A 27,912-nucleotide genomic window follows, 5' to 3' on the forward strand; every position below is an offset into this window, starting at 1 on the left:
ATATTGGAGTACAAGTGCCCCTATGCATCAGTACTCCTGTATCCCTTGGGTAAATTCCTAGCAGTGCTGCTGCTGGGTCATAGGGTAGGTCTATTTTTAATTTTTTGAGGAACCTCCACACTGTTTTCCAGAGTGGCTGCACCAGTTTGCATTCCCACCAACAGTGCAAAAACTATTGATAATAAAGGGCTTCATAAGATGACTTATATGATTGCTGTTTTAGCAAACCAATCTATAATATATATCCTGGGGATTACATACTTGTCACAACTGATATTTCCTTTGGCAATCATTCACTTCCTGTTGCACTCAAGAAGACAAGAGGAGGGGTTTTTTTGTTTTCTTTTTGTTTTTGTTTTTTGTTTTCTTTTCCTGCCACAGTTTGTTTCCTTTGCCCCCATTTGATGTGTGGAATTATCCTGTGGTTAAGTTTTCTAAAATAAATTCTGAATTTTCAAGTTTGTACTCTATTTTCTTACAGAACTTGGTGAACATAGAACATAACATTTCCTACCATATAAAGTGCACCATGGACTTGACTTTACATCCCTGCTTTGTGAAGTCCACACTTAAAATTTGTATAGTTATTTTTCTTATAAGTAAATATATCTGTATGTCCATCTTGTCTTTAAACTTTGAAAATAGGGGCGCCTGGGTGGCGCAGTCGGTTAAGCGTCCGACTTCAGCCAGGTCACGATCTCGCGGTCCGTGAGTTCGAGCCCCGCGTCAGGCTCTGGGCTGATGGCTCGGAGCCTGGAGCCTGTTTCCAATTCTGTGTCTCCCTCTCTCTCTGCCCCTCCCCCATTCATGCTCTGTCTCTCTCTGTCCCAAAAATAAATAAACGTTGAAAAAAAAAAATTTAAAAAAAAAAAAAAAAAAAAAAAAAAAAACTTTGAAAATAAACTTTAAATCTCAGGTCATTTACATAACACACACACACACACACACACACACACACAGATAATACACAAACACAGAAACACTATCAGACAAATGAGAATAGAACACTATCAGACAAATGAGAACACTATCAGACAAATGAGACAACTGCCTTTATATTCCTTCATCCATTCATTCATTCCATTCATTCATTAAGCATATATTTACTAAATATTACCAAGTGCCCAGAACTGCACCAGATGCTTAATTCAGCCAAATAACAGCTATTGCACCACCCCATTTTTATTCAGTTATGTACTGATTTTTTAGGTTTCATTAAATGTAACCAAATGGGTTATAATTCTTTTAATGAGTGCTTTAAGCATAATATTATATCTAAAATATTTTAATATTACTTATTTCCCCCAACGTAGATTATGCTATAAGAAAATGATATTGTTTATCTCTCTTCCCCAAGTTTTATTTCTAGTAATCTTTCAAAATGAACACATAAAGTTGAATTTTATTCCAGAGACTAATTTCTTGAACTGGCCTTTGCTTTAGCTTGGATTTTGCATTATGTTTTCTTATTCCAGGAAGATGAATATATTTAATATACTTTAAATTGCATCATATTTTATGAGCTCTCAAGGGATCCACTGTTATATGAACCAAGCATTATTGCATAATTATTGCTTCAGATATCTCAAATTATGATGACTAATTAAATATACATACAATACATTTATCAGTGAAAAAATTTCAATGACTCAATTTCTATTCCCTCTTTAAAGTGCTTATATCCTCTGCAAAAGTTTTAAGAAGGAGAGAGTATCACAGCAATTGAGAACATGATTTAGCATTAATATTTCATAGTGCAATTCAGGTACATGGTTAACTAGAGAAATGCTAACATCTTACCATCCTCCAAGTAAGTGTTACTCTTGGTTTCAAAGGAAGATAGTAGCCTATCTTTGTATATACATCTTATGTATGTAAACTTTTGTTATTAATTTAGAATAGTATAATGAAGAGACCCATATTTTTTAAAGAAGAATAAAAATCTGTCACTCCTTTCCTTTATGAAACCACAAACTATACAACAAATTCCACTAAATTCTAGTTCACTGGATTTCTATAGGCTTAATTCCAAGATGAATCAAGAAGTCATAGCCAGTCACTCTGACAAGGGAAAAATTCCCAGTGTTATCCCTAACCTATGACCTGAAATAAAGTTTTCATGAGCTTGCAGTTAGTTGTATTCCATTTAGAGAACACAACACACAAATAAAAACAGGCAATGAGAAAACATACATCAATTACATGGTCTGAGAATGAGAACAATTTACTGACAAATGAAAGCTGCTGTCCTAGTTGATCTTTAGTACTATATTTTCTCAGAGATTTTCCCTACTCAAAATTTTTATATTGTAGAAATGACAGTGATTTATAGTTACTGATTTATTTAAAGCATTTATTTTGGTTAAATTAGTTGTATACAATATGTGCTCATTTCCCTGTTTTGTTTTTTCTTTTTGCTGTACTATTTATTCATCTTTGAAATACAAAGGCCCAAGAACTATGGCCCTGTGGAAGGCAAATACGTTGTCCCTTACAAACCTTTTTTTTTTTTTTTAATGTTTTTTAAAATTTTTGACAGAGAGAGAGAGAGAGAGAGAGAGCATGAGCGAGGGAGGAGCAGAGAGAGAGGGAGACAGAATCGAAAGCAGGCTCCAGGTTCAAGCTGTCAGCACAGAGCCCTATAAGGGGCTCAAACCCGCGAACCATGAGATCATGACCTGAGCCGAAGTGGCACACTAAACCGACTGAGCCACCCACATGCCTCCTTCTCCTCTTTTTTTAAATGTTTAGTTACAACCCTCACAAGTCTTTTAACAAAGAATTCCAAGCAGGATGCACCTTGAATTCTTTCCTAACCAAAGGTAAGTTTAACATCTGAAGTACTTCAGGATACGGTTGCCATATGGTTGCCATAGATGATGACACTGTGATGTCCTGCAGCTTTGTGGTATGTGAAAGGTACTGTTAATTAGATTTCCTTCACAATATTCCTGCAGGGAAGGGTGGAGCAACAATCTTCTGTGAGTTCTTCTAGGGAGTAATTTATGCAGTAACTCATGCAAAACAAAGCCCGTTGTTAAACCAGTCTTTGTGTTTACAAATACAAGAATCTCTGAGTTCCCAACTATAGAAAATGTTTGGATGATTCAAATTCTTTGAGGTTAGCTCCTTTTCAATATAATTCTTTCTATAAATTTGTAGAAGCCAGTACTTAATGCAAAAGCTTTATAGTATATTGATATCTACAATTTAAAAATAATTTCCTCCCATTTCCAGACAATTGCCCACAAATAACAAGCCATTCTGGGAAAACAAAGCAAAATGGAATAGCAATAAGAAATATCTTAAACATAGCAATAACATTAGGAGTTTTCAAAATTGCTTTCTTTTTATTTTTCATTAGAGGTCAGGGAAGTCCCTTCCCTCATCTCTTGTAAATTACATTTCATATTCTGTCTGTATGTTTCTTTTTTTAAACTTAAAAGAAGTGACAGGGAAACCCAGGCCCAGCTGTTAGTGAAAGAATTAAGCATACTGTCCTTGCACTACTTATATATTTAGGAATACATATGGGACCAGAAATGATGTCAGGATGTTTGTTAAATCAATACATTATTAAAATCAAACAAAATATTTTGCTAAAAAAATTCAGAATTGTTATATTCCTTTAAGTCATCAAAACCACACATGCTAAAATACTTTTTTATGTCTTTTTGTTTTTAACGTTTATTTATTTTTGAGACAGAGAAAGACAGAGCATGAACGGGGGAGGGTCAGAGAAAGATGGAGACACAGAATCTGAAACAGGCTCCAGGCTCTGAGCGGTCAGCACAGAGCCCGACGTGGGGCTCAAACTCACGGACCGCGAGATCATGACCTGAGCAGAAGTCGGACGCTTAACCGACTGAGCCACCCAGGAGCCCCTGTTTGTTTGTTTTTTAAGCAGAACTGTGTCTTCTCAGTCCTTTGGTAATCATGACTTCCTAGAATTTCAGGGATGCCAGAATCCACTCAATGGTATTATTGGAATAGTACTGAACTCTTTACACCCCCCTCAGAAAGGCCATTTGACATCTTAAGACAGGCAGCACCTACTCATTATAAACTAGGAAAGTTCTATACAAACAGATCTGGGAATTGCTGGCATCCTGGTACAAAGGATCCTAGATCTTTACACCTCCTCCCTCCCCAATTTCTGCCATCAATAGTCAAGGCCAAAACAAAAAGTTTACAAATTCTACACATCAAAAGGAAAAAGAAAAAAAAAACAAGCATTATCAGTAATAGAGTATGCTGCTTATTACCAGATGGCCTTGACTCCACATGAGAAATTTTAAGTTGGAGAATAGTCAACAATACTGTTGAAATAAATTTCTAGGCCCAAGATGGAGATGCTCCTTCCTGGGGTACCACATCAGCAAACTGAAACTTACATATTTGTGTCACTTAAATGTCCTGCTGACAACACACACAGTATATCCAGTCAGCCAATCATCTAACACCAAGCCAATCCTGGACTCCATACTCATTTCCTTTCCTTTTCACCCCAGACTTGACTATGTGGCCGCAGCCAATCAGACAGTTCTGTTTTTCTCTTCCTTGTTCTTTATCTTGTAAAAGCTTCCTGCCTTCTGCCCCATTTTGCAGTTCTCTGGGTGAGCAGAGTATTAAATAAAAGTTTGTTTGTATAACCTAAATTATCTTCTTTAATCATTTTTTAATAGTGCCCAATCTAGAGGCGAGTGGGGGAAAAGAATGGACTGTTTCACTGTGCAGTGTGCTTCCAGGACCAGCAGTATCAGTATTACCCAGGAGCTTATTGAAAATGCAGAATTTCAGGCCCTACCCCAAATATAATGAATCACAGTCTGCCATTTAAAAAGATTCCCTAGGTGTTATGGACTAAATGTTGGGTCCTACCAAAATTCATATGTTGAAATTCTGACCCCCAATGTTATGGTATTAGGAGGTAGGGTCTTTGGAAGGTGTTTAGGTCATGAGAGTGGAGCCCTTATGAATGGGACAAATGTCCTTATAAAAGAGACCCCAGAGAGCTCTCTGGCTATGTGAGGAAATGAGAAGCTGGAAGTCAATGAACCAGGAAGTGGGTTCTCAATAGACAACCTATTCTATCAAGTGCCTTGATATTGGACTTCCTAGCCTCCAGAACTGTAGGAAATAAATGTTTGTTGTTTAAGCCACACAGTCTATAGTATTTTTATCATAGCTGTCCAAGTAGACCAAGATACTTGATTAGTATATATATTAAAGTTTTTTTTTAATTTTTTTTAACATTTATTTATTTTTGAGATAGAGAGAGACAGAGCATGAACGGGGGAGGGTCAGAGAGAGGGAGACACAGAATCTGAAACAGGCTCCAGGCTCTGAGCTGTCAGCACAGAGCCCGACGCAGGGCTCAAACTCACGGACCGTGAGATCACGACCTGAGCCGAAGTCGGACGCTTAACTGACTGAGCCACCCAGGCACCCCAAGTATGTATATTAAACTTTGAGAAGGAAAAGGTAGAGGGCTATAGGAGGTTTGACCTGAAATTCCCCCTCTGTAAGTGAAGTACCTTGCTCACCCAGTTTCAAATTAATATTACCAAGCTCACTTTCCTTTATCTAAGGGCGTTGATAAATTGTTATTAAAAAAGTCATATTGTAGTTCATAAACTTTAATGAGTAGACATAGATAAAGCCATATTTCGTTATCTCCAATGGATGTGATGAGAAACCATTGGCTTCATCTACTTTGTACTGTTTGAAATGTTTTATAACAAGCATGCCTAAAACTAAATAAACCAACAAATACATTTGCATTGAAACAACAAATTACATTCCATTGTGCAAATTTTGACCAACATAAAAAAATTAAAACTTGAAAATTTTGACATCACACAGAGGTGACACCCTATATCACAAAGATTCTTATGCAACTTTGAAAAACCAAACTTATTAAAAACAATTTTAAAATAAATATATGCTAGATAATATTTAATATTTTTAGGAAGAAAGTAGATTACAACCCCCACATACTACACATGCACACAAACGTTGGTTCAAAATAACTGTTCTACCTTTAGTGGATGAAGAGACATAGGAGCAGTGAGCAATTTTCTACTGTGTGTTCAAGTATAACATCAAGATATTACCAAGAGACATTATTATAATTAGCCATAAACATGTTGTTTGCTAAGTATAATGATTCTAATGGATTCCTTCTACATGATTTACTTCTTTGCTATTGCTGAAAGAGATGGTCCAAAGAAGAGCCATTTTAGTTAAATTTGATTAATAGCCCTTGCTTCTTTGCAAAACCAGAATTATAAGTGCATAGATGGATTCAACAATAAAAATAAACAAAGACAGCATGGTTTATACAAGAGATTCTTAACTGAATTATTTAAGCAAGAAGGTCTATGGAAGAAAACAGGCAAAATGAAAGTCCTTGAGTGTATACTATCTTATAGAGAATAAATAAATCATTCCTTAAGAAATTAATGCAGAGTGTTTTGTAGAACTAATGGAAAAAAAGCATTAAAGAAATCTTGGGAACTGAACTATATGCACAGACTTATGTAATAATTTGTTACAACTAATTTTTAAGAAAGATAAATAAACAGAAGTATTTTGTATTATCTTTCTGTTAACTAGCACTCAAAATCATGTTTGAACTACTTCATGATTCCCTAGCAGTACAAGTGCATTCATAGGATAGAATTCCTATTGACTTGGTTCAACTGTACAAATTTGGCTTATGTAGAGGTTCTCTATAGACAGACATTACTCACCCAGATTAAGTAAAAGGCATATATACATCATCTTCTCTGTGTTCAGACATTCACAATTGAAAAGAAAAAAAACCTGTGTCCAAAACTCTAAAAATTTATTCTATAGGTTGCCAGGATTAATTCTGAATGATAATTCAAGCTGAATGAATTGTTTTGTCTTGAAAATTCATTTTGAAATGAATTAGAGAAATATGGGAAAAGAAAAAAATAGTTTACCTATTAACTTCCTTCTATATTTCAGGTACTCTATTAAATCATTCATCATCTCACATAATACTGACAAAACTTTGGGTTAGCTACATTTTTATCTCCATTTTACAAATCAGAAAAATAGAATGCTGGAAGATTACATTAGTAAACTGAGTTCATACGTTTCAATATGGTAGAACAAGTGAATTAAAGTGAAAAAAAATGCTATGAATACAAATGCCTTTCACATATAAACATGCCCAGTTAAATTATACACATATGCTAAATTCTGAGCATTTCGGCATCCTTTATCTGCCTCAATTTTCCTATAAAAATTCTTTTTTTCCCTGAAAGCATACAAAAGATTCTGCTTCCAAGAATATTTATTAACTTTAACTTTTCTCAGTGATCACAGCGATTGATTTCTTTGTGATATTTTCATTATCTAGAAAGAAGTGGTGGGCAAAAATGTCACGTGCTGTGAAAAGGTAAATAAACAGAAGGAGGCCACCAGTAGACAAAACTACTGGTCATTGGTTATTACTCTAAGACCATTTTCAGAATGATGATGATGCAGAGTTCGAGTGGCATAAATTTGGTAGAAGACAGTAGCAAATACAAAACATTTTTCAAGAAGCCTAGCAGTGATGAGAAGCAGGGAGACAGTAATTTAGAGAAGAATCATGAATTAGTTTCTTTTTTAAATTAGATATAAAGACTTTATCATTAAAGAAAAAAATCGATCATGCAAAAAGAGGTTTTGCAAACTCCAAAATGAACCATAATTAAAGGAGCATGATAGAGGTAGAGCAATCAAGGGATAAAGAGCATAGGTACAGATTTTAGTCTTGGCAAAGAGGAAGGATATTGTTATTAAGTCTGGAATTTTAAAAAAAGTAAAAATGGGAAAAAATATCAGAACACTGTCTCTTGGAGATTAATCTTCAGAAAATATTGTAGATGGTACAAATTTTAATATGCAAAGAACTCTCAAAACTTACTACAAAAGCAAACAATGTAATTTAAAATGAACAAATTTAAAATTTGAACATATACTTCACCAAAGAGGATACGAGGATGGCTAATAACTACATGGAAAAAAAATGTTCAATATCATTAGCGATTAGGGAGATACACATTTTAACCCTGAAGAGATGCCACCACATACCTATTAGAATTGCTAAAAATATTCTGATAATACTAAGTGTTATTGAGGATGCAGAGAACTAAAACTTTCAGATATAGCTGGTAGGAATGCAAAAATAGTACAGCCATCTTGGAAAACACTTTGGCAGGTCTTGTTTTTAAGTTAAATATGCACTTACCATGTGACCTACTAGTCCCACTACTGGGTATTTAACTTAGAGAAATAAAAACTTATATGCATACAAAAACCTCTACACAAAATGTTACAGCCGTTCTGTTTATAACCACTTAGACTGGAAACGACTCAAATGTCCTTTAGCACATAAACAGATAAATAAACTACAGTAAATCCACACAAAGGAATACTATTCAGCAATAAAAAGGCTATAACTATTGATATACGCAACACCTTGGATAAATTTCAAGACATTACGCCAAGTAAAAGAAAACAGCGTCAAATAATTACATATCCTATGATTCCATTCACATGACATTCTCAAAAAGCTGTAGTGATGGAGAACACTAGATCAGTTCTTAGGGCTTAGGAATGGGGGAGGGTATGTCTACAAACGGGTGGTAGAACCGTTCTGTATCCCGATCATGGTAGCAGTCACAAAAAATGTGTGTTAAAAATCATAGCATAGTACACAAACAAGTAATTTTACCGAACAGTTTAAAAAATGTTTCACAGCAAACAAAGTAAATGAAGCAAATAAAGCAAAGTAAGAGCTAAATTGCTCTGTATAACAAAATAATTGACATTATGGAATTGTCTTCTGGATGCATAAATAAAACACTGGAAGACTTGGAAAGGGGATGGGAGAAGGAAGGACTTGCAAAAAACACCCCAGTATTTGGGGTAGGCCAGTGAAAATTCCCTGATACAAGCGTAGACAACACAAAATATCAGATTGGATGTTTTTCTTCTTTTCTTGGTGATATTTCCCTCTGTTATTTCCAGATTTTTAATAAAAATTCAGTGTTGCATGAAAGTTTCAAGTTAGACCGACTTTGGTGAGTATAGGAGAAATGGCTTCCGCCCATTTATGGCAGCAGCTGGAGCCACATGCACAGAGAAGAACAGCTGAAGGAAATGAGATGGTGAAAGAGAAGCAAGAATCTGAAGGAGTAGGGAAGGCACAGAAAGCAAACAGCCTTCCTCTTAAGGAGTCTTCCACAACACTGTGATGTATATTGCATCTCCCATGAAATGAGATTTATGTGTAGTCAAGGAAGAGATGAGGGGGCTTTGGGACACTCGGGTTACACAAATATAACTAAAAAATAGAAATACCGAGACACTCTCTGAATTGTGCCAATGATAATCACCATTTGGGAACTTTGCAAAGAGAATTTCCATAACTTGTTACTTGATGTCCAAACTCCTTTATATAGAAGACATTTTTCCATGAATTCAAATATATGTTATTGGGATTGCATATTATTAAATCAGACTCTAGCAATCATATTATTAACTTTTCCACAGTTCTGTAACTCTCTCAACATTTATTGTAATGTTTTTAACTCTCGATAAAAATCCACTTGAACATCTGATAAGATATTGAAGATAGTGCTGTTCCATGTGACATCATGAAGTGACCATCTATCTATCATCCCTGCGTGGCTTATGACTTCCCAGACACCAAGGTTTCTCCAAACCAGTAACAGCCATACGTACCATGAGCTTTTATGCCATTCTCACACTGTGCATTGTACTATCTCAGTCAAAGCCCATTAAAGAAAAAGAGGGTGTTATTTGTAGGTAGTCAAAAGACACCTGAGAGGTCTACCGAGTTCTGAAAAATTCTGTGACACGTAAGTATCACAACCCTTTGGCTTTACTGCAGATCTGTTTCAAACAGTAATATGCAGCACTCTGCTCTTATTATTATCCTGGCAAGAATGGAATTTTTAAAAGACTTAATGACTCTTACCTCACTTTTATTCACTTATTTTTAAATTAGAATTGACCCTTGAATAACACAGGGGTTAGGGACAACAGAACTCCCCCAACATGCCTTCAAAACTCTGATATAACTTTTGACTCTCCAAAAAACTTAGCTACTAATAGCCTTGTTGACCAGAAGTCTTAGTAACAAGTCAATTAACATATTTTTGTATCTGTAATATATGCTGTAGTGTTGCAATAAAGTAGGCTAGAGAAAAGAAAATGTCATTAAGAAATCATAAGGAAGAGGGGCGCATGGGTGGCTAAGTCAGTTAAGTGCAGGACTCTTGATTTCAGCTCAGGTCATGATCTTGTGGTTGGTGAGTTCGAGCCCCACGTCAGGTTACATGCTGATGACTGCGGAGCCTGCTTGGGATTCTCTCTCTCCTTCTCTCCCTGCCCCTCCCCGCAAATCTCTCTCTCAAAATAAAAAAATAAATTAAAAAAAATTGTAAGGAAGAGAAAATACACTTACAATACTCCACTGTATGTATCAAAAAATATCTCCATGTAAGTGGACTCATGCAGTTCAAACCCTTGTTTTTCAAGGGTTAACTGTACATATTTTCTTCTACCCCTCACCCCCTACTGTTATATCGCTCTGGTAGGGCTGACAGAACAAAATACCACCTACTGGATGACTTAAAACAACAGAAATTAATTTTCTCACAGTTCTGCAGGTCAGAAGTCCAAGATCAAGTGTCATCAGGGTTGGTTTCTGGTGAGGATTCTCTTCCTGGCTTGCAGGTGGCGTCTTCTCTTTGTTCTTGTGGGAAAGGGCCGTGAGTTCTGGTGTCTCCTCCTCTTTTTATAAGGATGCCAGCCCTAGGAGACAAGGACTCCACCTTTATGACCTCATGTAACCTCAATTACCTCCCTCAGGGCCTTGTGTCCAAACACAGTCACATCGGGGACACAGGGCTTCAACATATGAAGCCGGACACGAAGGTGTTCTGTCCATAACACTTGCGTTTGTTGAATCCTTTTTTTTTTTTTTTAAGACACTGCTTATTTTTCATCACCCTTATTTGCACCCTTATTTTCTGCTCTGTGGAGAAACAGTTCAAGACCACCAGTGGTTGCTCTTACCCATTCAGTAGGCTGAATAGTGGGAGCTGAAGACCAGCCTTCGCTCCAGTCTTCCTCGGGGAACTGCTGAATAGCACAGAGGACACCTGTGCTCCTCTACACCGGCCGGCAGCCTCAGATTACGTTAGCAGAGAACACAGGACCTGGAGCAGCCCATTCGCCCTGAAACTCCTCCTTGGTCACAGCCTTCTCAACAGAGGCTTGCTCTCGCTCTCGCTCTCTCTCTCTCTCTCTCTCTCTCTCTCTCTCTCTCTTTTTTTGGTTTTCAATTCGTCAGTATCTCTGCAGAAGTAGAGCCCGGGCGTGACCTCCTGCGGCTGCTCACAGAAGATGGTGGCGCGCAGGCGCAGAACTTCCCTGGGGCCGGCGTCCAGCACGTCAGATTTGCTCGGTGAACCCACCCTCTGTTCCTGCGTGAGGTGACAGTGTCCACAAAACACAGAGGAGGGTGTGTTATACAGAGCAGTTGTAGGCAGGTGCATGTGAGACGCCGCTGTGAAAGGCTGGTGGTCAGCCCTGGACTCAGTAACCACGGGAGATCTCCGCTCTCGGAAGGCTGCCTGGAGCCGGTTAGTGAAAGCTCCGGAAGTGAAGCAGCCAGCAGCAAGAGTGGCTCCGGGGCAAAAGAAAACTTCAGCACAGCTCGCAGGCCAGTATTCCCGGAGCATGTTACACACCGACACCGGCTGTGTGTTCAATTAACCATGGCAGGAGCTGCTAGCACCAGCTTCTCCCAGGTTCTCTTCAGATTTATGATATAAATGCCACCACTTTCCCTTTGGTAGATGTGCTGTTCCATTTGGATGTCAAGGTTGGTGCCACGCAGGTGGGATCCTGCTATAAGAAATTTGAGGACATGGGCGCCTGGGTGGCTCAGTAGGTTGAGCGTCCAACTTCAGCTCAGGTCATGATCTCATGGTTGTGAATTCGAACCCCACATCTGGCTCCATGCTCTCAGTGCAGAGCCCACTCCGATCTTGTGTCCCCCTCTCAGCCCCTTCCCCGCTTGAACTCTCTCTCTAAAAAATAAATATTAATAAAAATAATTTTTTTTGAGGACATCCAGGGATTTGGATATCGAGAAATTTCCCTTCGTGTTGTGATGGGAACCCAGAACAACACTGTGTGGACTCCTCCCTGGGTAGCATGGAAAGGCTTTTTTTCTTTGACTTTTTTTTTTTTCTCTTGTCCTTTTTTTTTTTTTTTTAATGAGTTATTCAATGATTTTATGGAGAAAATAGCAACAAGGCAGAAATCTACCTTCTGAAGAATTCACTTTAATCCTCTACACAATCTCTTTTACTGATAATGTATCCGTTTCTCTTTTTAATGTTTATCTGTTTATTTTGAGAGAGAGAGAGAGAGAGAGAGAGAGAGAGAGAGAGGTCAGGAGAGGGGCAGAGAGAGAGCGTGAAAGAGAACCTAAGCAGGCTCCAAGTGGTCAGCATAGACCCTGATACAGGGCTCAAACTCATGAACCGTGAGGTCATGACCTAAGCTAAAACCGAGAGTTGGTCTTTTAACCGACTAAACCACCAGGCACCCCAGTATCTGTTTTATTCTTGAGTATATCTTTGTTCAGAAAGACCCTTGAATCTTCACACACTGATTTAGGAAATTGTATGATCTGAGAGTCAAATGTCGCTTCTGAGTTCCTGAATAGGAACTTTAATGTCTCCGATTTAAAATCAGAGGTGTTCTTTAATGTCTCTGATTTAAAATCAATAACATGGCAAAAGAAATGTGCACCATTTGTTTTCCTCACATTAAAAGTGATAGGGAGGGGCGCCTGGGTGGCTCAGTCGGTTCAAGCGTCCGACTTCGGCTCAGGTCATGATCTCACGGTCGTGAGTTTGAGCCCCGCATTGAGCTCTGTGCTGACAGCTCAGAGCCTGGATGGAGTCTGCTTTGAATTCTATGTCTCCCTCTGCCTCTTCCTCCCCCACTCACATTCTGTCTCTCAAAAATAAATGAACATTTAAAAAAAAACTTTAAAAATAAAAAATAAAAAAATAAAAGTGGTAGGAGAAAAAAGCATATTTTAGTGATGTAATTTGAGGTTTGGGGCAGCACAACAAACACTGAGATAACCTGTTAGAGAAAGAGTAAATATGTAAAATATAAGCAAAAAAAAAAAAAAAAAAGGAAGAAGACGAAGAAAGAAAGAAAGAAAGAAAGAAAGAAAGAAAAAAGAAAGAAAAGAAAGAAAAAATAAGAAAGGAAAGAAACACAATGTATGGGTTAACTAATTACTTGAAAACACTGTAACAGCTCATTGGGCAATTTTGTAATCAGATGGGCCCAAGGGATGAATATGATCAAGTTTATAACAGTTCATTTTCTTTGAATGCAGCTGTATACAATGCCCCAGGAGATTCTAGAAGCAATGAAACTACAGAGACTCTTTTGATTAATAACATATTCAATCCCTAAAATCCATGAACAGAAACGCATATTGTTATGCCTTCAAGGGTATCCATAGATGCTATGGAGCCCCTTCTGGAGAGAGAGTGAAGTGGCTGGAAACCTCCTGTGAATGGTCACCTTAATTGTGTTGCCTTCTTAAAGATGATCTTTTAAAAGTTTTTTTTTTTTTTCATTTTTTCTTTGTCTCTAAGTTCATAGGGTTAAACTATGCTGTGATTGCCATAATTATTATTTCTCCCCCAGTGATTTTATAGCCAACAAGGGAACATTAGCACCCACTGATTCCTTGTGGAAAATAATCTATTTAAAGATACTTGCTTCAGTTGAATCTTTTTTTAAATGCTTCACTCCATTATTTTATTATGTAGAAATCTGCACCAAGGCAGAATTGGAGCTTCCAAAGAATTCACTTGTCTCTGTATTTATTCCTCCCTGGAAGTCATAAGGCTCTGTTGATAGCAGCCCAGATGGGTGGTAGGGAAGCAATTATGATTAAAAACATAATGGGAATTCAGAGAGCTGCAGGATGTCTGCAAATATCAAGGATTCTTGTTAAGGGCCTAATCCCACACTCGTTATAGGACTTCTTTCTTAGGGTGTCTATCTCTCAGTAATTATGGAATTATCAAATACGTATATTTAGCCAACATTTTGTGTAATATGCATAGACTGATTCAGCTGTTTGAAGAGTATTTGATATATTTTGGTTAGACACAAAAACATCTGATATTACCTAAGAATCTCCTTTCTTTCAATTGAAGGAAAGTTACTTTAAAAGAATGCAGTAAACAAATAAATTCAGTAATAGGATTTTGCTCAGCAATGTCTGGCATATATAGTAAATGCAAATTTCCTTCTCTTTTATCATTTCTCCCTAAGGCCAAATGTATGTCAATTAGGGAAGGGGAGAAAAACTTACTGTAACTACAATATAAGTAATTTAAAAAAATTAAACTGATCTCTGTTCCTTTGGATATTTTTGAAAGGAAGGGAATAAATAATATCTAAAATAAAGTAAAATTTAGATTTTAAAACATAATACGTACCTCAGAGAATATGGTTCTTTGGGGCCTGAGTGGTCCCGTTTTATAGTGTTGTCATTATGTGAAAACTTGATGATGATTGTATCTCATTGATGTCAGGTGATGTAGGTGGTCAAATCAACTCTTGTTCTAAGCTAGAGAATCTTTGGGAGAATAACAACTTAGGGACAAAATGGAGTTGGGGTCAATGGTGGCTCACAAACTAATATGTTATTAAATAAATATTTGTGCAGAGAACATTCAAGGATATACAAGGAAATATAAAAGGACAAAGGAAGTAACATGGTAATAGTCAAGAGGAGAATTTTGACTTCCATATATATTGTAGCTGCTAATAGCTTTTCAAGACTACAAGCACCTCAATGCCACGACTAATTTAGAGCATTGCTGGGTTATTAGCAAAGCATGGAACACCTACAAAGAATTAGTTATTGTAGGTGAGGTATTAAATCACATGTAAGTTCTGTCTTAGGAAAAATTCAGTGTGCACACAAACAAGAACAAGTATGTTTGGTGAATGTTTAAAATATCAAAGTGGGGGGGGGGTGGCGCCTGGGTGGCTCAGTTGGTTAAGCGGCCGACTTCGGCTCAGGTCATGATCTCACGGTCTGTGAGTTCGAGCCCCGCGTCGGGCTCTGTTCTGACAGCTCAGAGCCTGGAGCCTGTTTCAGATTCTGTGTCTCCCTCTCTCTGCCCCTCCCCCGTTCATGCTCTGTCTCTGTCTCAAAAATAAATAAACGTTAAAAAAAAAATTAAAAAAAATAAAATAAAATATCAAAGTGGGGTTAAAAAGTTCTATCAGAATTCAGGGGCACCTGGGTGGCCCAGGCAGTTGAGCAACCAACTTGATTTCAGCTCATGATCCCAGGATCATGAGATCAAGCCACATTGGACTGCGTGCTGAGCTTGAAGACTGCTTGGGATTCTCTGTCTTCCCCTCTGCCTCTGCTCCCCTCCACTCCTGTATGTGCATGTGCATGTTCACGCTCTGTCTCACTCTCTCTCTCTCTCTCTCAAATAAAATAAATAATTTTTAAAAATTTGTAAAAAGTTCTATCAGACTTCCGAAGAAGAATATACTATATAGCTAGAGATACTGAAAGGATTAAATAATAAAGTATCACGTTAGCAATGCAAAACTGAGTCTTAATAGAGTGAAGAAAATAAGGAAGAGCTTTCCAATAAACAACAGCAGTATAAATAAGGGAAATTGCCAAAGGATTGGGATGATTCCACAGAACAAGGAACTGTTGGACAGAAGGCTGGAAGGAAGGTGGGAGCCAGGGCATATACAATACATGGGATTTCTTTTCCTTTCCTTTTCACATTTTCTTCCTTCTTTCCTTCCTTCCTTCCTTCCTTCCTTCCTTCCTTCCTTCCTTCCTTCCTTCCTTCCCTCCTTCTTTCCTTCTTTCCTTCCTTCCTTCCTTCCTTCCTTCCTTCCTTCCTTCCTTCCCTCCCTCCCTCCCAGTTTGGAGTTGTTCCAGTTACAATAGCTATATAGCACATGAATCTAAACTTTAGTTACAGCTTAAAAGAACCATTTCATTATTCTTAGGGATTTTGTAGCTCAGGAATTCAGACAGAGAACAGAGGAAGCGGCTTGTTCCTGCTCTACCATATCTGGAGCCTCATTTGAGAGGTTTTGAAGGCTAGGATGATTTCATAAGTGGGGGCCGGCATCATCTGGAGGCTTGTTCATTTACTTGTCTGGTGCCTGGACAGGACATTCTGAAGAACAGGACTGTGACTGAGTGTCCATGTGTGGCATCTCCATGTGGCTTGGCTTCCTCACAGTATGCTGGCTCTTGGATTGTTGGACTTTTTACAGGATGTATCAGGGCTCCAGAAGAGTTCCAGCAAACAAGTTGGAAGCTGTATGCCCTTTTATGATCCAGCCTCATAAATCATATGTCATTTTTACTCTATTGGTTGAAGTTTTTCCATACCTTTCAAGATTCAAAAGGAGGAGACATACAGTTCATTTTTTAATAACAGGGTTATCAATAAATTTAGGGATACTTCTTTTGTTTTATTTTTGGGGGGAACGTTTTCAAATGTTCATATGTATGAATGATTATTCATATGAATGAATGAATTGAATAAGTGATCTGTAGATAAAATATATTTCTAAGAAATATACACTGATAACTGATCTCAAGATAAAGTCATGTTAGAATATAGAAGAGAATTAAAATATAGAATCTTCTGAGACTCTCTCTTAAAAAAAGGCATTATATTAAGTGCCCCTTCTCCGCTCATGCTCTGTCTCTCTCTCTGTCAAAAATAAATAAACATTATTATTATTATTTTTTTTAATAAGAACGGTTCCCAGATCACCTTATCAGGGCATTTCCGAATACTGTTTAGAAAGCCTCTACAAAACAATCTTTCTTTTTTTTCTTTTGACACACAAAATTTAAACTTAGGCCAGTTCTTCCAAGCCACTTTAAAATGTGTGATGAATATTCAGAATTCCTTCTTCCTCAATGTAGTGACTCTTACCTTTTTGTCTTCTTGGATCTCTTTAAGAATGTAATGAAAGCTAAGGACACTTTTCATAGAAAAAAAAAGCACATACACATGAAACAGAAGGTGATCTCACTGTGGTCCCTGGCTCCTTGGTCCCCTGAAGTCCTTCCATGCACCCCAGATTGAGAACTTTATAGTAATCCAAACATAGTTGTTTGCAACATAAGACTCAAATTTTAATTTGAAATTCACGAATTCCAAGTGGTTATGGAGCTTGATAAATCATTCTTTACCATTGCTAATATCATGAAGGGAAAACTTCAAACCGATTTGATTTCACAGGCCATGTGTAAATACTGATTTTAGCCCTGCCACATAGCCTCTCTGCTCACTGAGTGAAGAGACTATTTGGCCCACATTTCAAGGTGAGACTTGTCTACCCCAGTGGTAAATACTGAAAACAAGACACATGGGATCCAGCTGTCTCAAACCAAATCCTAGGCTGCTCCTATATGCATCCAAAAGATTAGTTAAATAAGATTGGTAGTTCTGCATGTGGTGATGGTTCCCTTATTTCCACAGACTTGAAACTAGAACTTATCTGAAGTTTCCAAATCTATGTTGAAAGGAAGAGGATTCTGAAAGCCCCTGACTTTTTAAGGTAAATATTTAAGTCTAAATATAGTTTCGATAGTGATAGCTTATTTTCTGTAAATGTAAAATGTATTAAAAAGCCTATACTCTAATAAAGCAAAAATGGAATGTTTTATTTTTTTATGTTTAGGCAATGCATTGGCCCTACTCTCAAATTTTTTATTTTTTTAACATATTTATGAACCATCTTTTTAGAGACGGTTCATGTTCAGATTGACTATGACACACTATTCCCATTAAATATAATGCTTACTTCTTTGTTACATTTTTAGAAGTTATTCCTGTATTACAGACATCATTACCTGTTACACCCTAAATGTGCTTTCTTAAAATGTCTAAAAATTCATTAAAAATATAAGACAATGTTTTAAAGATGTTATTATGTCATGTGATTTAAGTAGTTTTCAATAATGAATATTATTTGTCTTCAAAAGTGTATTACTTTTGAAGTGTATAACATTAACATGTTATATTTCAAAACATGTTAAAAATGGAGAGGTAAGCTCAACTTTCTGTGAGATTTTTAAAGTTTTGATCCCTGGTATATAAAAATAAAACATAAGTATTTCTATCACAGGGAAATTATTAAGAATCTCTTCTAGGATTGACATCTAATTGAAAAAAAAAGTTCCATTGAAAAGTCAAATAAGTTCCATGTAAACACAAAAGAGTTACAGATATCACATAGGTTTAATATTTATGGCCCCTCAAGTTAGTCTGAGGGTGTGTGTTCAAAAACATTGCTTTATATAACATAGACAAATAATTCACTGTTTCTTTTTGATAAACTTCAGTCTGAAGTCTCTAGCCTAAGAAATTTATAATTGAAATTATTACATTGCACCAGAGTTAGGTACATATACAACTGAATTCCAAAATGAACATTTTTTAATGTTCATCTTTTACTTCAAAAGGAAAGCCTCAAAAATTATTTGATACATGAAACTTCCTTCTGTTTAAGTGAAGATCATTGGTCTGTCAAAATATGTTCTCTTTAGACACTAAACCTTTGCTGTAAAAAAAAAAATAGCAGTACGCATTTATTGAAAGCATACCACATGGTTGCTATTAGCTAAGTGCATTACATGTATAATCTCTTTTAATCCTCAAAATAACACTGTCTGGGGAGTAAGGTGGTCATTTTATAGATGAAGTGAGGCTCACAGAAGCTATGTACTTCACACCACTGGCAGAAGGAGATTTGAAGCTGACTCATCCTGACTCCAAATTCTGAGCTCTTCATGCCCATCACAGACATCATGGTCTTTAATGTCTTTCCTAGTCCCACAGCTTGTGAAGTGTTGAACAAAATATAAAAAACATGGCTATCTTACTACATAAAGGCATACCATTGCAGTTACAAGCTGTGAAGCAAGATTTTGCTTGGATTTAAAATTACTTACACTCTCTGTTCTCCAATTTCTACATCTGTAAGATTAGCATAATCATAATGCTAATTTCATAGATTTATTATGGGAATGAAGTAAAATCTATTCAACAGTGTATGGAAATTACTAAAAGGGAGCACTGGCAGATAATAAATATTCATAATATGTTAACAGTTAATATGATAACTACTATTATCAAATTCTCTTTGCTTCACGTATATCATGATGCCCTACAAAGAATGGAAAGTTTTGTCAGATAGAAATCAGATTTTATGTTTTTTTCATCTCTTCTATAATGGCAAATGATTCTTGATACATAAAACTAAATATTTAGGTTGTCTTCCATCACCCTCCAAGCCAACTAATTTGAAACAAGGGGGGTGGGCATGAACATTTAGTATTGAAAAATATTTCATTCTATGAAAACACGGCCAAGGTCTAACATATTAACACAAAGAAAGAAAAGAAGGGAAAAAAAAACTAGAGAAAAGAAATAAAGCCTTGGAAGCTAGATATTTACATCACCTCTATGAGTGAAAATAATAATGCCTCCTTCACAGATTCACTGCCAACACCTTTTCCTTTATCCTGGGCGTACCAAGCTGTTTACCATATGGGTGTTATTTAGCCATTTCAATTGCCCAAGACTGAACTGAATGGCACCCCCCCACACACAAATGTCCACACATTTTGTAACTTGAAATATTGAATAATGGTTATTACTATTTCAGATGAAAGACAAATGCTTTACTTTTTCATTTAAATTCTAACATTTGCCAAAACACTTCTTAAGGTTCTCTCTTAAACAACTCATGATCACTGGTTTTCATTTTATCAGGTATTTTTTTTAGTTTTCAAGAAACTTAATATTTTCATCCATGTTTTTTTTTTATTCTCTTAATGAATGGCTTGGTTTTTAAGTTAATAGTTCTGCTTGCATTGTTACTTGCACTATTACAAAATATTGCTGTAAATGACTAGCAGAGTGGTCTAAAGTATATTTCCTGAGGAATAACTTTTAAGTTGTTTTAATAATATATGATTACATTACTTATCTATACCTTCCTCTAGAAAAGAGAAACTATCTTAATATGGGCCCTCAGTATTTACTAAATAGAATTCTAAACTTCCAATAAGCTAAAAATAGTAGAGTGTAGAAAGGTAACAGGAATAAGGTAGTGGGAAAAATGTGGTTATTTCAAATGTATTAACTCCACCTTGAGAGGAGTCAGAATGGAACACTTCCTTAAAAACAAAAACCATTGATTCTTGAGATAGGACCACATAAATCATATAACTCATATTCACTCTCAGTACCCAAAATTGTCGTTTTACATCTGTTGTACTTACCCATACTTTGTGTGACTATGCGGAGAGCACTCTGAACAAAAAGTAATGCCGATCCCTGCTTGATTTAAATTAAATCACTTCACCTTTTTGACTTTTAGTTGCATTCTGTAAAATAAGAGAAATGAACTAATGATCTCTGAGTTCCTTCAAAGCTTCAGGTTTCTACCCTCCTACTTCTTTTTTCTAACTTTCTATTTCTAATAGTGGGTAACTCACCATATTTTTGGTCATCTACTGGAAAGCTTAAATTTGGAGAAGGTTCTGGACTCCCTGTATCATTTGTCCATTGGCTCAGTTTCCACCACTGACCCAAGAAACACCAGAGACTTTTACATATCAGCAGGCTTGCTAGTATGTCATTCTCCACCTATTCTCTCTTCTAAGCTAAATACAAATAAATAAAAATGTACCATCTATCTTAATGACAGCACATGAATTGCAGTCAGTGAAATACTGAATTTTAGATGTTAAAGGTTTTGATTCCAACATTCATCAAGGCTGTGTTTTGACCCAGAAAAAAAAAAAAAGACTATTCATTTATTCAACTGTCTCATTTCTTCAAATACATATTCCATGAAGTCTTAAGAATAATTACTCTGGGGCGCCTGGGTGGCTCAGTCGGTTAAGCGGCCGACTTCGGCTCAGGTCATGATCTCGCGGCCCGTGAGTTTGAGCCCCGCGTCAGGCTCTGTGCTGACCGCTCAGAGCCTGGAGCCTGTTTCGGATTCTGTGTCTCCCTCTCTCTCTGATCCTCCCCCATTCATGCTCTGTCTCTCTCTGTCTCAAAAATAAATAAACATTAAAAAAAATTTTTAAAAAAGAATAATTACTCAAAAACACAAAACTGACAAATTGTCCTCTTTATGTATTCTCTTTATATTTCTTAAATGGCTTTGGATAAAACTTCAGTTTCTAACATATCATAGGGAGGACTGATGACCAGACTCCATATCACTGCTTTTGCCATTCATTACCATCCTAGGTTTCCATCAGGCACAGAATTGATTCTGGCTCCTAAACCAGCAACTGCAGCTTCTTACTTTCATTTGATGCTTCAAGCTGCTGCCTCTTCACTATGTTAATTTATACTGATTCGTTGAGCAAGCTCTTTAGGAAGCCTTCTTTTGGCTTCCTTAATGCTGCAGGATGAGACTGGGGTCCCTTCTATGGCAAGTATCAAACCATTAAACTTATCACAGTGATTCGCAAACACCTCTTCTGTTAATTAATCTCCTCTAGATTCTGAGCTATAAGAGAGTAACATTCTGAGACTAAGAACTCTGTCTTACTTATTTCTATCCCCCTCATGCTTAGTACAATGCTTGACATATAGCAAACTGGTATTAAGGGCATTATGAACACATGAATCAGTAGTAGGCATATACAAAATAGGGAAAATTGCCAGTACGTGATAGATATTTGATCAATCCGTGTAATAAATACCATTGATCTGTGCTGAATCTGTAATTAAGGCATTACAACAGTAAAAAAAAAATAATAATAATAGGCACCTATTTGTATTGCCAGATAATTTGACACTTAACTTGAAGAAACATTGTGACACATGGCGGATGTTTATCATCATCATGTAGAATGTTCCAGTTTCAAAGAGCATCACAAGTGATGCAACTTGAAAGTGGGAGGAAAGCTGCACATCCTTGAAGCCCCCTCCTGGGTTCTGTTGTCGGAAGGGGGTGGAACATGAGGAGAACCTGTATAGATGGCTGTGCACACTTGCCAGGGTAGCTGTGTTCAGCCACTCTCCAGTCCTGCCAAAGTGGAGGTGGTACATGGAGCATGGTCTGCAAAACAGCAGATGAGGTTGCTTTGGTCCCCATGGAAACCGGATCTCCCATTGAGAAGTAAACATGTTTGATACTTTTGTAATCAGAACCCATCAAAAAGTGAAAAACAATCCATTTTTATTGTACTTGTATTGTCTTAAGAGAATAGACATTTTAAGATTCACTGAAGTATACAGACCTTATCAAGTGATGCCTACTTTAACCATTGACATAGGAGATTTAAAAAGCTCCTCACTTATTACCATGATTTAGCTCTCTATACAAGTCTGGAAAAGTATTTGTATTCTATCATTTTATTGGGAATGATATATGGTAAAATGACCAATATAGTCAAATGTGCATCTAAGTAAGTAATTGTTCATGCCGGATCTCCACCTACAGGCAAAGGCATCGCAGGATGACAAGATTTTTACAAAAAAAATAATGCTAAATGTAATTTTAAAAAACAGAGTCCTTGTCATATCTATGTCCTGCCTCAATAGGTATTTTGTTATTTCTTACACATAGAAGTAATCCGATCCCACCTATACACACTAATTTTGAAAAAACTAAATGTTTGTGTCAATGATCATATATATTTATGAATATGAGATATGAAACGAAAGCTTAGTTCATTAAACATTAGGATCTAAGTGACATTAAACATCTATGTATTCTAAATAATGGAACATTTTGCATAGCTTAGACAAAGAGTTAATATGATTTCCTCCCTCCCATTTTGATATACACTTTTTAGGATTGGCCAGATAAAGCAAAATAATAATAATACAATTCCCATAAATATGAATCCACCCTTTCTATTATATTTACACATGAAAGCTATAAAATTACTGTGTCAAAAACCTTCAACAGGTTTTTCTAATTCATCCCACTTGCCAATCTTATATAAAATTGTAATTTTTACATCATTTACGGAGATTGGATCCATGTGTTTCTAATATCTCATAAACACTAAAGAACCCTTGTTGCTGTCTATTTATTAGGTTTGGGTAAATTTTTAAAGAGATGAATTCCAGTAATCTGTGCTGTTGTCATGGCTGATGATGATATTGTAGGAAATTTTATAATATTCTTGTTAGAAATGTCAATAGCCTTTTGTATCATGTTCCAATAAAACACAAAGTTTCAAATTTATTGCTAATATCTTAACAAACTTTAAAAAAAATGAGACTGAAAATGTAACCATCTCGCAGATAAGCACTTTTCATGTGTACATGCTGTTCTGGAACAGTATTTCAACAGGGTCTATGAAACCTGAGACAAGGACAAAATCTCAGCTGCAGGGGTTTTTGACCTTGCTTAGTACTAGTATTAAAGGGGCCAGGGATAGGAATGATTTTTTTCCAGCCTATTTGCCTGAGTCTTTATAATTAGTTTCCTAATACATTGCCCTGTTCTAGTACCTTACCACCAACGCAGGCTTCAGTCAATTACATGTTCCAAAACCCTTCTCTTACCTTACTCCCTGTCTTAGTCTATTCAGACTACTTTATAAAAAATTACCATAGGTTAAATGATTTGTAAGGAACAGATATTATTTCTCACAGTTCTGGAACCTGAGAAGTCCAAGCTTAGGGTGCCAGCAAGCAAATTCAGCATCTGATGAGAGCCCACTTTCTGGTTCCAGGACAGCTGTGAGTTCTCTGGGCTCTCTTTTATAAGGCAGTAATCTCACTCATGAGGATGCCACCCTCATGACCTAATCACCTCCCAAAGTTCCCACCTCCTAATACCATGACATTGTACATTAGGTTTCAACATATGAATTTTACGGTGAAGTAAGCATTTAGTCCAATCTGCTCTCTTACCTAACTTCTTTTTGCATCTTCAATGCATTTTAAGCAACTTTTTTTTTTTACTGGCAAAGGGCATAATGAAACTAATACACTAATTACACCGTCATAGAACACTAGTATAATAAGCCATCAATTCAGTGACCTTTCCTGTTGAAGAATGTCGCCATACAATAGTGTCAAATAATAGTTTCTCAAACTGTACTGGAACATTTATGATGAGAAATTTCCTCCTTCCTCAGAAGTCCATTTTATCTTTAGATAGGGTTGACTTTTAGAAGGATCTTTCTTCTCACTTCAACTTGTTAGTTCAAGTTTATTAGTAGCACACCCTAACCAATTTAGCTAACCAGCCAGTCTCATTCATTCAGCGTTAGCTCTGTGAAAAAACACAAGATAAACCTGTTTTTTCTCTTATTTCCCCTTTATGTATTAGAACATCAAATAGCTGCCTCTTTGTTTCACCTGTGATACATTGACTATCATATGGGTGTTTTCTACATTTGGAAAACAAAAGCAATTTCCAAACTGAGGTCAAAACTGAAAGTGTCTTCTCAACTGGCCCAAAACTCAATTGTTGTGAGTCTTAGGCCAATTCAGTTACACAGACTCCCTTATTTAAACAATTTAGGGGGTTGCTGTTTAACCATTTTATAGTCAATATCCTACTATCACTATTGGATTGGTGAATGTCCAGTGGGGAGAGAAAATATTCACCAGTTATTTTAACAGGGGTAACTTAATATAATAAATTGTTACTAGGCCTGAGGCTGATATAGGAATAAAGGCAAATATGGAACACAAAGTCATCATGGAAGTAGCAATTACTTGAAGAAACTACCATCTGCTGGCTAGAGAAACAGAAGAGAGGCCAGTCAATTCAACATAGAAGCTTTGATGAGGGCCTCTGATTCAGTGCCAGCTCTCAGCTCAAGAGAGAGACCTTGAGGGGCTGGAATTCAGACCTCTGAGGAGAGGGCACTAGCCCACTGGATTTTGAGATTTCTGGAGAGATGTAAAAGAGGCTGTTTCTAGAAGTATTGGAAAAACTGCAAAGTGGATTCAGCTGCGGCTACTGGAACGCGCCGCCACGGTAGGGTGAAGTAACGAAGATGGGAAGACACTGACAGCAACAGAAAGCCAATGGGAGCAAGGAGGAAACAGCATGTTCGTTCTTTTTCTAGCCTTCCAACCTTCCTTCAGCATTCCACTCAAAGCGTTTAACAGGGAGCCAGCTGCCAAACCAGAAATGTGGTCTGCAGAGTCCCAGCCCAAGCATTACAAGGGTGGGCGTTAAAACTGAGAGACAATAGCTTAGTAACTGGCACACTTATTTTACTGTGTTTCCAATTATTTGTGTAGATAGCTGTCTCTTTAGCCTAAAATTTCCTCCTGTAAGGCAGGAAATATATTTGTATCCATTCCATTATCCCGCATAACATTTGATATACAGGTGCTGTTGAATCAATGCATGGTTAAGGTAGAATGGCCTTATATTTATCCATGTTAAATATGATTCTGGGGGTGCCTTGGTGGCTCAGTCGGTTAAGCATCTGAGTTTGGCTCAGGTCATGATCTCGCAGTTCATGAGTTCGAGCCCCGTGTCAGGTGCTGTGCTGACAGCTTAGAGCCTGGAGCCTGCCTCAGATCCTGTGTCTCCCTCTCTCTCCGCCCCGCCCCTGTTCATGCTGTCTCCATCTCTCAAAAATAAATGTGAAAACAAACAAACAAACAAAATTATTCTGTTAGGTACATCAATTGTTGTAGTTTGCAGAATTATATTTTTTTCCTTCTCAAATAATATTGTGTCTGTTGGTTATCATTCCTAGCTTTGGGGCCATCTGTAGATTTGATATGCATTGCCTTTTATAGTAAGTAATCAATGTGAAATATATTGTTAAACCATCTTTCTCTAGCTTTAGAGGGCATAAAGATCACCTAAAGAGCTAGTTAAACATAGATTCCTGGGCCCTGTCCCAGAGATTCTGATTGAACAGGCCATGAGTAGGACTTGAGAACGTGTGTTTCTAACTAGTTCAGAGGTATGAAGATACTTTCCACCCAAGGTCCACATTTTTGATTACAATTGTTTTAATAAAAGATCAGAACGTGGCAGTCTTTTAAAAAGCTTTACACTTTGTTTTGTTTAATGCTTATTTATTTTGAGAGAGAGAGAGAGAACGCACAGGGGAGGGGTAGAGAGAGAGAAGGAGAGAGAGAATCCCAAGCAGGCTCTGCAGTCTCAGCACGGAACCCCGTCACAGGGCTCAGTCCCACAAACCATAAGATCATGACCTGAGCCAAAACCAAGATTTGGATGCTTAAGCGACTGAGCCACCCCTAAAACTGGTGCCCCTAAAACTGCTTTACACTTTAATTCAGTAAAACATTTACTGGACACATTGTATGTATAAATCATCCTGTTGAGAACTGCAAGAAATCCAGCAATAATTAAGGTATGTTTTCTCTTTTCAAGGAGTTTATAATTTAATAACTTAGTAGGACACCTAGGAAGATTAAATAAGGACTAAAATATTATAAATAAAGTATTTGGGGATACAGAAAAGAAAAAAAACAGAAATAGTGATTTTTTGTTGAAATGACTTTTTTGTTGAAAATATTGCAGTTGACATTGGTGATGAGCACCAGGTGTTGTATGTAAGTGTTGAATCACTAAACTGTACACCTGAAACTAATATTACACTGTGTTACTGAAATTTAAATAAAAATTTTAGAAGATATTGCAGATGACTTTGGGAGGTTGATTATGAATCATGTTTTACTCAGTTTTTTTTTTGTTCTTAATGGATGGATGATGTGATGAGAATGTGACAAGAATATTCCACTACAGATCAGCATTATCTGACTTCAAATATTTCTTTTGTATTCTATCCCCATCACTTAAGTCATTTTGGAGCCTAACCTCAACCCAAAACCCTCTATTATATTTTGTATGACAGTATTTTTTTTAAAAAATCAAAATAGGACAAGACAAGTTGGAATAAGCTTCAGAAAGGGGAGCAAAGGAGAAAAGTGAAGGAGATAAAGATTTATCTCTTCATGACTCCAAATGCCAGATGTTATCACAAGAGCACTAGACATTTCCCTCCCTCTGTGTCTGTAGATAATGGCCTCATGGCCACAGACTGTTAAATGTAACCAGGTCTTATGTTCAGAAAGAGGGTCTACTGAAATGATAAGAATCAAGTAGGTCAAACCATTCCTCTGTAGTCAAGTACTGGGGGTGGGGGTGGGGGGTTGGGGTTTGCAAATACAGCTTAGATTCAACGCCATTGGCTCATATCTCTGGGTCCTGTTTCCCTAGATTCAAATTTTGGATCCCTTAATTTTTAGTTGAGCATTGGGTGAATGATTTAAATGCTCTATGTCTCAATTTCCTCACCTGTAAAATGGATATTAATGTGGTATCTTTTTCACAAGACTGTTTTAAGAACCCAAGGCATTGATTCAGGTAAAGCAGTAAAATGTATCTGGTGGATAATAAGCACTCAACACATTATAGTTGTTGTATTATCCTATAGATGGATCAATAACATCATCTTCTTATACAGAGCACAGTTGGTCTCTACCAAAAGATGTTGTTTTAAGGCCGACATTATTTGAAATTATTATATTGTCCTTGTTCAATGCTCATGAGTGAAAGAAACATGGTAATGATAGTGCCCACTACTGAGCAACACTGGATTTGGTCATTCTAAAGCCTGGTGACAAATTATAATTGTCTGAATTCAATCCAGACCACTGTAGAGTCACTTAGACTCAACATTTTTCTTAAAAATGACTTTTCCTACTTAGTAACAATGTTGGCAAAAATATCTCCTTGACTTCTTCA

General features: G+C 36.8%; 2 long non-coding RNA genes across 4 annotated transcripts in view; one reads left to right on the top strand and one right to left on the bottom strand.

The window, feature by feature from the left end:
* Positions 1-27,912, top strand: part of LOC111556365 — a 140,842-nt gene that overhangs the window by 43,771 nt on the left and 69,159 nt on the right. Inside the window, exons 1-2 of one of the 3 annotated variants that reach the window (XR_006584955.1) lie at positions 11,394-11,938; positions 17,652-17,730. This is a non-coding gene — a long non-coding RNA (uncharacterized LOC111556365). Of the gene's footprint in view, positions 1-11,393; positions 11,939-17,651; positions 17,731-27,912 lie in introns of those variants that run through there. The other 2 variants (XR_006584956.1, XR_002735842.2) reach the window with 2 other exon arrangements.
* LOC123379915 lies at positions 16,060-23,968 on the bottom strand. The gene is made up of 3 exons (XR_006584957.1): positions 23,812-23,968; positions 20,462-20,566; positions 16,060-16,546 (listed from the first exon to the last, which is right to left on the bottom strand). It is a non-coding gene; the product is annotated as an uncharacterized LOC123379915 (long non-coding RNA).

Source organism: Felis catus, chromosome C2, assembly GCF_018350175.1.
Source record: "Felis catus isolate Fca126 chromosome C2, F.catus_Fca126_mat1.0, whole genome shotgun sequence".
Taxonomy (NCBI): Eukaryota; Metazoa; Chordata; class Mammalia; order Carnivora; family Felidae; genus Felis; species Felis catus.